The sequence below is a fragment of the Pseudorca crassidens genome, chromosome 13, assembly GCF_039906515.1.
Source record: "Pseudorca crassidens isolate mPseCra1 chromosome 13, mPseCra1.hap1, whole genome shotgun sequence".
Classification (NCBI taxonomy): Eukaryota; Metazoa; Chordata; class Mammalia; order Artiodactyla; family Delphinidae; genus Pseudorca; species Pseudorca crassidens.
Window position 1 is genome coordinate 15,263,873 of NC_090308.1, and position 11,724 is coordinate 15,275,596.

The window sequence follows — 11,724 nt, forward strand, 5'->3', positions numbered from 1 at the left end:
TGCAAGAGCAATAGGTTGGAGCTCTGCTGTGCCCCAGGGAGCTGGCAGGTGAGGGCAGAGATGGGAGGGATGGAGTTCTGGCTGTATCAGTGTCCTGAGGAGAGGGAAAGCTTCCACTGGCCTTAGGTAAACCCTCTTGCACAGGGTAGGCAGGCATCTGGCTGAGAGAGTGGACCCTGGAGTCCGAGTGCCTTGCTTCAAAGCCTGGTTCTGTCACCTACTGGCTGGGAGTCCTACGGCAGCTGACTTAACAATTCTGGGCTTCAGTTTCCCCATCTGTAAAATGGTAACAGTAAGTAGAGTTGCTATAAAGGCTTAAATGCAAAGTGCTTAGAGTAGCACTTGGCACAGAGTAGGTATTCAATAAATGGTAGCGGTTTTTATGAGAGGAGGAGATAATAAATATGAGGTTGGATCTCCTTCCTGTAATCTAGTTTGTCCAGACCAAATTCAGCCATTGACAAGGGTAGCATTCTGCCTGACTCGGTAGCGCTTTTTCATCCTTGGGCTGACTCCAAATCCCACCCACCTCGGGTGTCCAGGACCCTCTACCGTCTACTTGGCCGGTCAGGTAAGTTCTCCTACTGGGAACGCATCCAGGGATGCCCACACCAGACAGAACCAGAGTCCAGCGTGAGGATATAGCATCTATCTACTCCCTTAAAACTTGAGAAACTCTTTGAGGACAAAAACTATCTGTCTCCCTTATTTTCTTCAGAAACATTTTAAAACAACTCCCTCTTCTGTGTCAGACACACAAACAGTTGTTTATCATTCAGATTGTTCTCTGGAAAGCTGTTCTTAGTTGGAAAGGAGCTAGAACTCAATGAGATGACACAGGTTTTCACTTTAACCTGGAGCTCTTGCCTCATCCAAATGGTGGTGACATTTTAGTCCCACTTGTTGGGTAGAGAGAGAGCAGTTTTGAGGTAGGAGCTGTGAAGCTGGTCCAGAGTGATTCCTGCCAGCACAAGGCCACCCAGGGCTCCGTTTCTGTGAGCATCACCCTGGGTCTCAGGTCCATCTAATGAGCGAGCTCTGTTTCCTGCACCCACCAAAGGTGATTTGAAATAAAATTAGTGACACCTCATTTTACTCAATTTCAAGTAACTAGTATTTTTATATTCTAAAACATAATGTCTGTAATATTTTGGAATTCTGAACAAATATAAAGTTTTCATAAGCACAAAGCTATCTGGTTTGCTGGATTTGGTACCTTTAAATTTGTTTAAATTGCATTTTTACAAATATGATTTGATGATGTCAGAATAGATTTGTAAAGGGGCAGGTAAGGAAAGAGGAGGAAGGTGAAGAATGAATAAATTGGGAGGATGAAGAAAGCTAACAATGATATTGTAACCATGAGAGTTTACCAGCAATTTTTCAAGTGTTCCATTCGAAACATGGAGCAGATAAGCATTATCCTACCCATTTTGCAGATGGGAACCTCGTAGTGGGAGTGCCTATCTGGCTCTCCTTGGATTTTTGCAGATGCCACACATACTGCTTCACATGCCAGGGAGAGAGGAGTAAAAGCGAACAGGAGAGGGCTGCAGACGAGCTTGAGGTGAACACAGAAGGCTGCAGGCACTGGGCCAGCAGGGGACAAAGCCAGGACAGCTGTTCACTGGCTGCCAGCACAGCTGGGGCAATGACCACCGGCCTCCTGGGCAGGCCTGCCTGTGTGCTCCTGGTTCACCTTTCAGACCTGGCTCCAGCTGGCTCTCCATGACATCCTGAGCCCCTCTGTCCAGTGCTCCTGTCGCCTAAGTGCCCAGAGACCTCTCCCTCTCTGCTCCCACCTCCTGCTTCCAGTTTTTCACCTGTGAGGCAGCAAGGCAGGACTCTGCGATACAGGTTTTATATGATGGTTGAGTGACTCTTCTCTGGCCCGCTCCTGCCAGCGACCTGGCTGCCCCTGGTCTCTGAGCCGGGTCAGTGCACGGCCTGGAGGGATCCCCAGTGACGCTAGGAAGCGGACCCATGGCCTCGGCTTGCTGAGGGTCGGTGACCTTTCTGGCGGTGACCAGGTTGTCAGAACAATGTCACAGGCCAGTGGGAAAGTGCTGAGAGTTGTGGGCGTTGGCAAAGCAGGCTCCTCGCCTGGAAGACTGATGGCTGTCTGTTCCTCATCTCAGCTACCATGATGGTTGTTGACTTTGAATGAACAAATTGAAGTTGAGGCATCTTTTTTTAAAATTTATTGTTTCATTGAAGTATAGTTGATTTACAATGTTGTGTTAATTTCTGCTGTACAGCAAAGTGACTCAGTTATACACATATATATGTTCTTTTTTATCTTCTTTTCCATTAGGGTTTACCCCAGGGTATTGAATATAGTTCCCCGTGCTCTACAGTAGGACCTTTTGTTTATCAATTCTATGTATAATAGTTTGCATCTACTAAACCCAAACCCCCAGTCCATCCCTCTCCCATTCTCCCTCCCCCTTGGTAACCACCAGTCTGTTCTCCATGCCTGTGAGTCTGTTTCTCTTTGGCAGATAGGTTCATCTGTGCCATATTTTAGATTCCACATGCAAGTGTATCACACGATATTTGTCTTTCTCTTTCTGACTTACTTCACTTAGTACGATAATCTTTAGTTGCAGTCATGTTGCTGCAGATGGCATTATTTCGTTCTTTTTTGTGGCTGAGTAGTATTCCATTGTATCTATGCACCACATCTTCTTTATCTACTCATCTGTTGATGAACATTTAGGTTGTTTCCATGTCTTGACTGCTGCTATGAACATAGGGGTGCATGTATCTTTTTGAATTAGAGTTTTGTCCAGATATAAAGGCATCTTAAATTAACCAATCACATTCCCCAGGTCATTTTCTCAAGGAAAGGGTTGAACCCAGAGAAGAGTGTGTACTTTTGGGAAGGATCACAAGTGTGCGCTGCTCTTGGTTTTTCCCTCTATTTTTCTCTTCCCTCTGTGACCTGTGATCTTACACCTAACCTGTCATCTTTCATTTATATTTACTTTTCTATGTATATATGTAATTGAATATGCAATCACACTCTCATAATATATTTATAAGTACTATTTTACTTACACAAATACTGTGTGTCGAGGTGAGTGCCCGGAACTGGTACAGATAGGAGGTCTCTGCTCCTGGGAGAATGTGGTCTGGTTGGACAATGGCTATGCGTACACAGATATCCCACCCGCAGACAGGATGCAATACATATCATAAAAAGAACACAAGGACATTGCTATTGGAGTGTAGGTAAGAGTGAGCCCGATTGCAGACAGAGAGACCGGGCATGCTCAGGAGGTACGAGAGCTGGTCCAGGAACTGGGATGGACTGAGGGACTGAGGCGGCATGGCCTTGCATTCTTTTGCAAGTGGATACTCCACAAATTCCAGGTAGAAAGAGCAGCCTGAGTGAGAACGTGGAGACAGTGAATGACAGGAAGCCTCATCTTCATTGATGGATTCATCTGGCAGATGGTTATTGAGTGTTTGCTGTGCACCAGGCATGGTTCTAGGTGCTGGGGATCCAGGAATAAACTAAGCACACCAAGTCCCAGCTCTCATTGAGCTTACATTCTAGGGGCAGGAGAGACAGCAGGTAAAACTACAACACACCAGGTGGTGTGAGGCCCTGCAAGGGAAATCAAAGCAGGATAAAGGGGCAAGTGTTATTTGAAAGAGGGCCATTGGGAAAGCCCTTCTGACAAAACCTTGATGGAGGTGCAAGAGACCGCTGTGTGGATTTCAGGAGATGAGGCCCCCCCAGGCAGGGGAATAGCACATGCAAAGGGCCTGTGGAGGGAATAGACTGGGTGTGCCTGAAGAGTATAGATGAAAACCATGTAGCATGTCTCTGAGGAGGTGACTTATAGATGAGGTTGAAGGGAGTGTTGGGACCAGATCACGTGGGGCTTTGTGTCTCATAACAAGGACTTTGCATTTTATTCTGAGCATTTTGAGCAGAGCACAGACATGCTGTCACATTTCTAAAGGACCCCTCTAGCCGCTGAGCAGAGAATAGACTACAAAAGATGCCAAAGCTACGCTGAGCTCAGCGTTGCATGGTGTACCTTTTCCTGGAGTGCGGTGTGCAGATACTGTACCTAAGGAATTAATGTATTTCTCCAGGAAATGAACCTGGAGAAGTACGTAATTTGGAATTAGACCATGGGGGTTCTACCTAGAGGGCCAGGCTCAAATCGTTAGACTCTATTTGCGGACAGTGAAGAGCCGTTGGAAGATTTAAGCACATAAGGGATATGATTGCTGTTTAGCTTATGAAATCTATAAGGGAACTCAGGGCTCAGACCCTGGGACTGGAGGGATGTGGGTCCTGCTTCCACCAGTCACTAGCTCTGAAATCTTGGACAACCATCGTTTCATCATCTGTAGTTTATTCATCTGCTCCTCTCCTCTCTATACTGCAAAGGGTTATTACAAAGATGATGTGACAGGAAAATATACAAAAGCCTCCAGTGAATATGACACAGAGACCATGACGAGAATGATGATGATGATGATGATGGTGGTGATGATGATGAGTTGAAAAGGGGAACCTGGATGAAGACTTATTGAGGAGCTTCTGCCACTTTCCAGGTGAGCCATGGAGTGGGCTTGAGTGGAGGTGGTGGGAGTGGAAACAGGAAGGAAAGTGTCCAAGATGTTGCAAAGGAAGAATCTAGAGCTCTTGGCGGGATGGGCAGTAAATAGTCTGTAAGTGCTACATTTAGGGTTCAAACGCTGGCCAGTCCAACCCCGCTGTATCCTGCAGCCTGCGTGGAGACTTGTGAGCTCTCATGCAGAGGTTACAGTTGCTGCTATGGGCTCCCTGCAACGATGGGCAGAGGGAGAGGTGTGGAGGGTCAAAGGCTGGCCTGGTTCAGGAAGAAGCAGTAGAAGAGATTCTGCTACAGGAGACACAGAAATAACTGTCAAAGAGGAAAGAAACCAAATGACAATTGTAGCTGGGGAGGCGGGGCGAGGAAAGGCTGTACAGAAGGCCTTTTTGAAGTAAGATATGTAACAGCCTGCGTCTGAGGACTGAGCAGTGAGAAAGAATCAAATGTCAGGGGGTGGCTTCACTTCAAAGACAGGAAACAGGATGAGAGGTACCAAAAATCGGGCGGTTGACAAAGGGAAGTAGTTTTAGGAGAGGAGATGCTAAGTTTGGGCATTTTCAGCTTACGGTGCCGTCAGGAAGGACAGCGAGAGTCTCTTGTAGGCGGCTGGACACACAGCATGATGGTACCCAGTACTTACTGAGTTTAGCTGAATTGCCCGTAGGCAAGTCAGGATTTAAAATTGGAGACGAAGATTTAGATGCAGCTGTAGCACGAATGAAAGGTCTTGAGAAGCTGGGGAGAGGGGAGAGTGCCAAAAATAGAGACTTGAAGGTATGCACAGGTGAGGGATGGGAGGACGAAGGGAGATGCAAAGGTGATGCAGAATCAGACAGAGAGAAAGGCCGAGAACGCAGAAGACAAGCGAATTATTCTTAAAAGGATACAGTGGTCGAGCGACTGTGAAGTGGTGAAGGTGAGGTGGGGTGTGTCCTGGGCTGGGGCAGGTCTGTCCCCTCTTTCGGGGCCTGGGAACCGGGTGGAGGGTGGGCGGCTGGCGGTGATGACATCTGAATTAAAGCACATGTTAGACTGCTGACGCGGGTGATGCGAACTGGAGTCTGAGCCGGGCCGCTGAAAAAAAAAAAGGATATACTGGTCAAAAGTGTCTAAGATCAAAGAAGGGCTGAGAAGAATAACCCATGAGCCAACTCGCTGAATTTGAATTTGGGAGAGACGTGGGGGGAAAGCGGGGGGAGACAGAAAGAAAGGAGGACGAGGGAAGAGGACCTAGAGTAGAAGCAGGAAGAGAAAGGACATCGTGGGGGACTTTGAGAGGCGAGGGCTCATCTGCAGGTGGAGGTGCAAATTCCCTACAGGGCCCTGTGTCTCTGGCCTCCTCCAGGTGCATTTGGCCTGAAGCAATAATAAATGATGGTTAAACAGCTCGTGACTAAATGTTGCTTTTAAGGTAAACTGACATAAACAAATATTGATTTATGACCAGAAAACGAAAACCTTAGCATCATGAATTTATCTTTCCTTCATCTTTGTGGCCACATTCGTGGCTGTCAATTCCCAGGACTTGCTAACTGACCGTTTTTTCTGGGCCGTTCAGCTTCACCGACTCCAATCACTCTGCTCATCCTTCACAGCTTTCATGAATCGAGCTGCTTGACATCTCCTGGTTATCTGGACCCACAGATCCCTTCTTTCCAGAAATGGGGCATCTTGTTTTCATTATCAGCTGGTTTACGGAGGCACTGACTTCTGAGCAGAACACATCCATGCTCACTCACTTTGAGTTTATTTGAAATCCACAAACTCTCCTGCTCAATACCAAGAACATCTTAGAGTCTTTTGTAGTCTGAAACCTTGGAATCATAGCCATGTTACAATAAAGAACATACAGTTTCCCCTTTAGTTATGTGAGGTCTTTTAGGGTTACTCTCCCCTGTCCTATGTTTCATAACCCTAAAAATCCTTCATTTTCAGAGACTCTGGCATATCCTAAGTATTCTGAGGATGAATTTAATGTGTATTTTAAACATGAGTTCCTTTTACTCAGTTGTAGTCCCTTAAGGGTTCCTGAGACCAAGTCCTTATTTCTATCTACACAGTTTTGAAAGAAAGCGACACATTCCTTTCATAGCTGAGTGAAAAGGACAAACAACAGCAATGAAGAAGTACTTGGCTCACCTGCCAAACCACAGCATTTTTTTCCTTAAACTAATGCAAGTACTTTGAGATGGGTGATTCATCCAGGCCCTCGGGGTACCAGGTAATCACACAATATGTGCGCTCCAGCGCTGAAGGTGCTGCACAATTTCCAATCCCATCCTTCCAATCCCTTACCCTCACCCCCAAGCCTGGTGAGGATCTCCACAAAGTGTCCAGGAATGATCTGTCCATGCCTTACACTGTTCATACCCATCAGTGATGCTGACAGCATTATCTCACTCCTGCTGGATGAGAGGAAAGGGACCCTCCATCCTCTCACGGGCTGGCACAGACCTTGCCTCTCTCCTCAGCCCACGCGCCTGTCAACACATCTGATGACAATTCTCAGGCCACAGGTGAATTGTGTTCCTTCCTCCTGGATGACAGCTTCTGTCAGCTCCCTGGTGGCAGGGTCTCTACTGTCTTCTCTCTTCCTCGGGGCTGAAAGATGGGGATGAGACGTCCCTGCCTGGGTGGGATTCCGACCTCACAGGCAAACCATTTTTTACCTGTTGAACCATATTTGAGGTGCTGTGTGGCTCTCCATTAGAAAAAGGAAAAGTGTTGCTTCCGAAATGATTTATTTGCAAAACTTTCTCTCATCTCTATATATGGAGTAGAGAATACTTTAAATTTACACACACAAAATAGAGAAATGGGGCTTCCCTGGTGGCGCAGTGGTTGAGAGTCCACCTGCCGATGCAGGGGACGCGGGTTCGTGCCCCGGTCCGGGAAGATCCCACGTGCCGCGGAGCGGCTGGGCCCGTGAGCCATGGCCGCTGAGCCTGCGCGTCCGGAGCCTGTGCTCCGCAACGGGAGAGGCCACAGCAGTGAGAGGCCTGCGTACCGCAAAAAAAAAAAAAAAAGAGAGAGAGAGAAATGAAGCAATTTTCCATGGGAAAAAAGACACTTTTCATTTGAAACATTCAGATAATTAAAGCCAAAATATGTATGTGGGGAGGAAAGGGCACACTTGAATTACAAGGATAATTGCCCCGATTCACTACTTTACTTTGTATGTGTAGACACAAAAGTGTACAGTATTTAAAGTATCCGTTATCCTCAGAAATGAAACCCAAGCCTTTGTGAACTCATTTTATGTTAAGAAGCAGTGTCCAGAAACACTGGAACTGTGCCAGCACCATTGTTTGCCGTGCATTTGAGTGTCACTGAAGTCAGAGAGAAATTTGTTTCAAGGATAAGGTACCGTGTTTTCACGATAGGGCTTTCACCCGCGAGCGTGGGAAGGTGGAGGTTTCCCGCTCTTCATGACAAGCCCTTTCGCTCTGTCTTGAGGGAAGAAAGAAGTACATTAAGCGACAAAGCTGTACCTGAAAAACTTAACTTTCAAAGGCTGCAGCATTTCAGTTTGTAGAATATTAGCCTTTATCTTTGACTCTGTATAAGAGCTAGGCGACTTGGTAATCACAGTCACACTGATAAGGATTATATCTACAATGGAATCTTAAGAGTGTCTCAGCAAAGATTGTTGTAACCTCGAACTTGCTTAAAGAATCCTGGAAAAAAATGCTCTAGGTGGGGGAAAAAGGGGGTTACTGTTTAGTTTGGAAAGGGAAGGCAAACTTTGGGGGGAAGGGGAACCAATTCTTTAAACATTTCTTTGTTCAAAAGATGATTTTGTTAAGAAAAGCAAGGAATAAGAGAACAAGTCTTTTTGCAAATAAGAATCAATCCAACAGAACAGGGTAAACTATTCATAAAATAGATAAAGATAGTTTTATGTTGGAATTCTTACTACAGTTCACGGCGGAGGGGGGAGGGGGAGGATGAAAATAATCTTTTTCTTTTTTCCTGTATGAGAAATCGTTTATTTCTTAAATCACTTTTCTGGGGGGAGCGGGGTCAGGTTCTGAACTAAGTTTATTATGTAGCTTGTTTCCTTTTTCAAAAATTAATTTTTATTGGAGTAGAGTTGATTTACAGAAAATAATCTTCTTTTAGAGGACCACTTACTCCCTACAAGGATAAGATTTCACCCTCCAATGCTTTTTCTTTTACTTTCTTTTTAAACTTTTAGATATTTATTTCCAGCAGTTAAAAATTAATAACCATTTCTCACTACTGAGTAGGGCCTCCTGGAAACAGAAGAAAAACCAGCATTCTCTAGGGCCATGCTGAATGTGGGCTGCAGAACCAAGACTTTGACTTGGCCAGGCAGACCCAAAGACAGAGGTGTTGGAAGCCAAGCAAGTGCCTGTTCTGAGTGCAGGGGTTAAATGTGTGGTTTTGGATCCAGCTAACTGGCTTTTAATCCAGGTGCTCTCATCACTAACTCTAAGCGGGGCAGTTTACTTGGCCTCCTATATCTCATTTCTCTGCCTATTAAATGAGAAAACTAGAATGCTCCCCAGAGGTTGTTATGCGAATTACATAGGCCCATATATGCCAGCTGCTTAGAACCATGTCTCACCCAACATAAGTACTCCACAAACGTCACTACTTATTAGTTTATACTTACCCAGGTGAAGGTTTGACTGTGTGATGGGCTGGATGTGTTGGGCTAACATCCAGTCCACGATGTGCCACGTGCCCCAGATTCCATCATGGTTCAGCTAAGTTTTTAGTTTAACTGGCATCCCATGCTAGGAGCCATCTCTGTGGGCAGGCAGACATCTAAATATTTGTATAAGGAAAATAACTACTGAAGGCAGAGACTGGAGGCAGAGACCCCACTGGGAAAATGTTACAGTGGTTTAGGTTTTCTTTGATAGAGGCTGGATTGCAGAAGACTGAAAGGGAAGGAGTGTTGAATGTAAGATGATTGTGAGAAGAAATAAAACAATGACTTCAAGGTTTCCTGCCTGGGTTTCCAGGAGTATGATTGTACCAATTAGCACAATAAGAAATGTGTAATTTCCAAATTAAGCTGACAGCTCAGTTTTTCTTTCATTTATCCCTAAGCAGCTAGTCTTCACTTTTCCTGCAATGAATGTGCCAACTTTCATCACTTTTTTCTTAACATTCAGAGCCTGATTCACAACATTTCAGCATATGGCTGTGCTTTGTGTCAGATACAAACTCCCTCAGCTTTGTTCCCACAATTTCCCGCTTTTCATCCATGCTTTTATGGGTTCCCTGTGTGGCTCCATCATTTTTCTTTTTTTTTTTGAGACATGGAGGGAAAAAAGTCATTCTTGCACAAGATTAGCACTTTCACGTATACCGCTGTTTCTCATGAGCCCCTGCTTCATAAATTTTTAAAAAGAGTGCTTCATCATTTTAATCATTTATTTACTATAGCATTAATTCTTCCCCTTCACTGGCTTACAAAAATCAGAATACAGGCAAGTGAAAATCTTTTCTAATCCAAAAAACATCTTTCAGGGCTTCCCTGGTGGCGCAGTGGTTGAGAGTCCGCCTGCCGATGCAGGGGACACGGGTTCGTGCCCCGGTCCGGGAAGATCCCACGTGCCGCGGAGCGGCTGGGCCCGTGAGCCATGGCCGCTGAGCCTGCGCGTCCGGAGCCTGTGCTCCGCAACGGGAGAGGCCACAACAGTGACAGGCCCGCGTACCGCAAAAAAACCCCCAAAACATCTTTCAGCACAATCTTACTACACCCCGAGCTTCCTCCTTTTTGCATCCTCCCATTTAGCAATGAACTTATTGACAAAAAAAGTCTATGTTTCCTCTTCTACTTCCTTGGTTCTCATTCACTTATGATTCCGTTTTAAAAAGTTTTTTGTATAAATGCATATGGCATACGCACCAAAAAGGGCACAAACCATCATTGTATACCCAGTGAGTGAACACACTCTAGTAACAGCCTGGGTCACGAAATAGGTTACCATCTTCTCAGAAGCTCCTCTCATATTCCCTTCCCTTTTCTTCAAAAGAAATTGGCTATTTTGACTTCCAACATCCTGGATTAATTTTACATATTTTAAATTTTTATGTACATGAAATATTACAGTATATGCAGCCTTCTGTATCTGACTTCTTTCCCTCAAAACCAGGTTTATGAGATTCACCTGTTTCTTGAATGTATGAGCTGTTCAGTCATTTTCATTGCTGGATAGTATTCCGTCATGTGAATATACCACTAGTTTTTAATCCATTCTACTATTTATGGGCAATTAGATTGTTTCCAGTTTTAAGCTATTGCTGCTATGAGCATTCTTTTGGTGCATATATGTACACATTTCTATTAGATGTATTTAGAAAAGGAATTTCTGTGTCAAAGGTTACACATATGATCAATGCAAAGCAGTTTTCCAGAATGATTTTACCAATTTACACACTCATCAGCAATGGATGAATGTTCAGTTGCTCTCATACTTGCTGACACTTAGTATTGTCCGTACTTTTTATTTAATTTTAGCCATTCAAGTAGGTGTCAGGCAATATCTCAATGTGTGTTGTTTTCCTCTTTTAAATTCAAATATGTTGAGGTACAATCTGCCTACAATAAAATGTACCCATTTTAGGCTCCATGTGTTTGAACATGTGTACACCTGTGTAGCCACCATCTAATCAAGATATAGAATATTTCCATTACCCCAGAGTTTGTTGCCCCCTTGCAGTGAATGCTTCTCATTTTGGATACCAGGCAACCACTGATCAGCTTTCTGTCTCTATAAAGTAGTTTTGCCTCTCCAATTATTTAACAAAATAAAACCAAATAGTATATACCCATTTGTGGCTTCTTTTGTGAACAAAAGTACATTGATTTTGAGATTAATGCAGGTTGTGTCTATCAATACTTTATTGCTTTTTTTTGCTGAGTAGTATTCAAGGATAGGAATAAACTGTATTTTGTTTATTCATCTGTTGATGGGAATTTGAGTAACTTCCACTTTTTGACAATTATGAATAAGGTTTCCATCAGTATTCATGTCCAAGTGTTGTTGTAGACATAAGATTTTATTTTTCTTGGGTAAATGCCTAATTGTGGAATTTATGGTATGAGTGTGTATTTAACTTTATAAAAAGTCACCAAAATATT

At 44.4% G+C, this 11,724-nt stretch overlaps 1 non-coding gene across 1 annotated transcript; it reads left to right on the top strand.

The window, feature by feature from the left end:
- Positions 1-5,598: 5,598 nt before the first annotated feature.
- LOC137205166 (small nucleolar RNA SNORD104) lies at positions 5,599-5,668 on the top strand. Its single transcript, XR_010934031.1, has one exon. It is a non-coding gene; the product is annotated as a small nucleolar RNA SNORD104 (small nucleolar RNA).
- Positions 5,669-11,724: the final 6,056 nt, after the last annotated feature.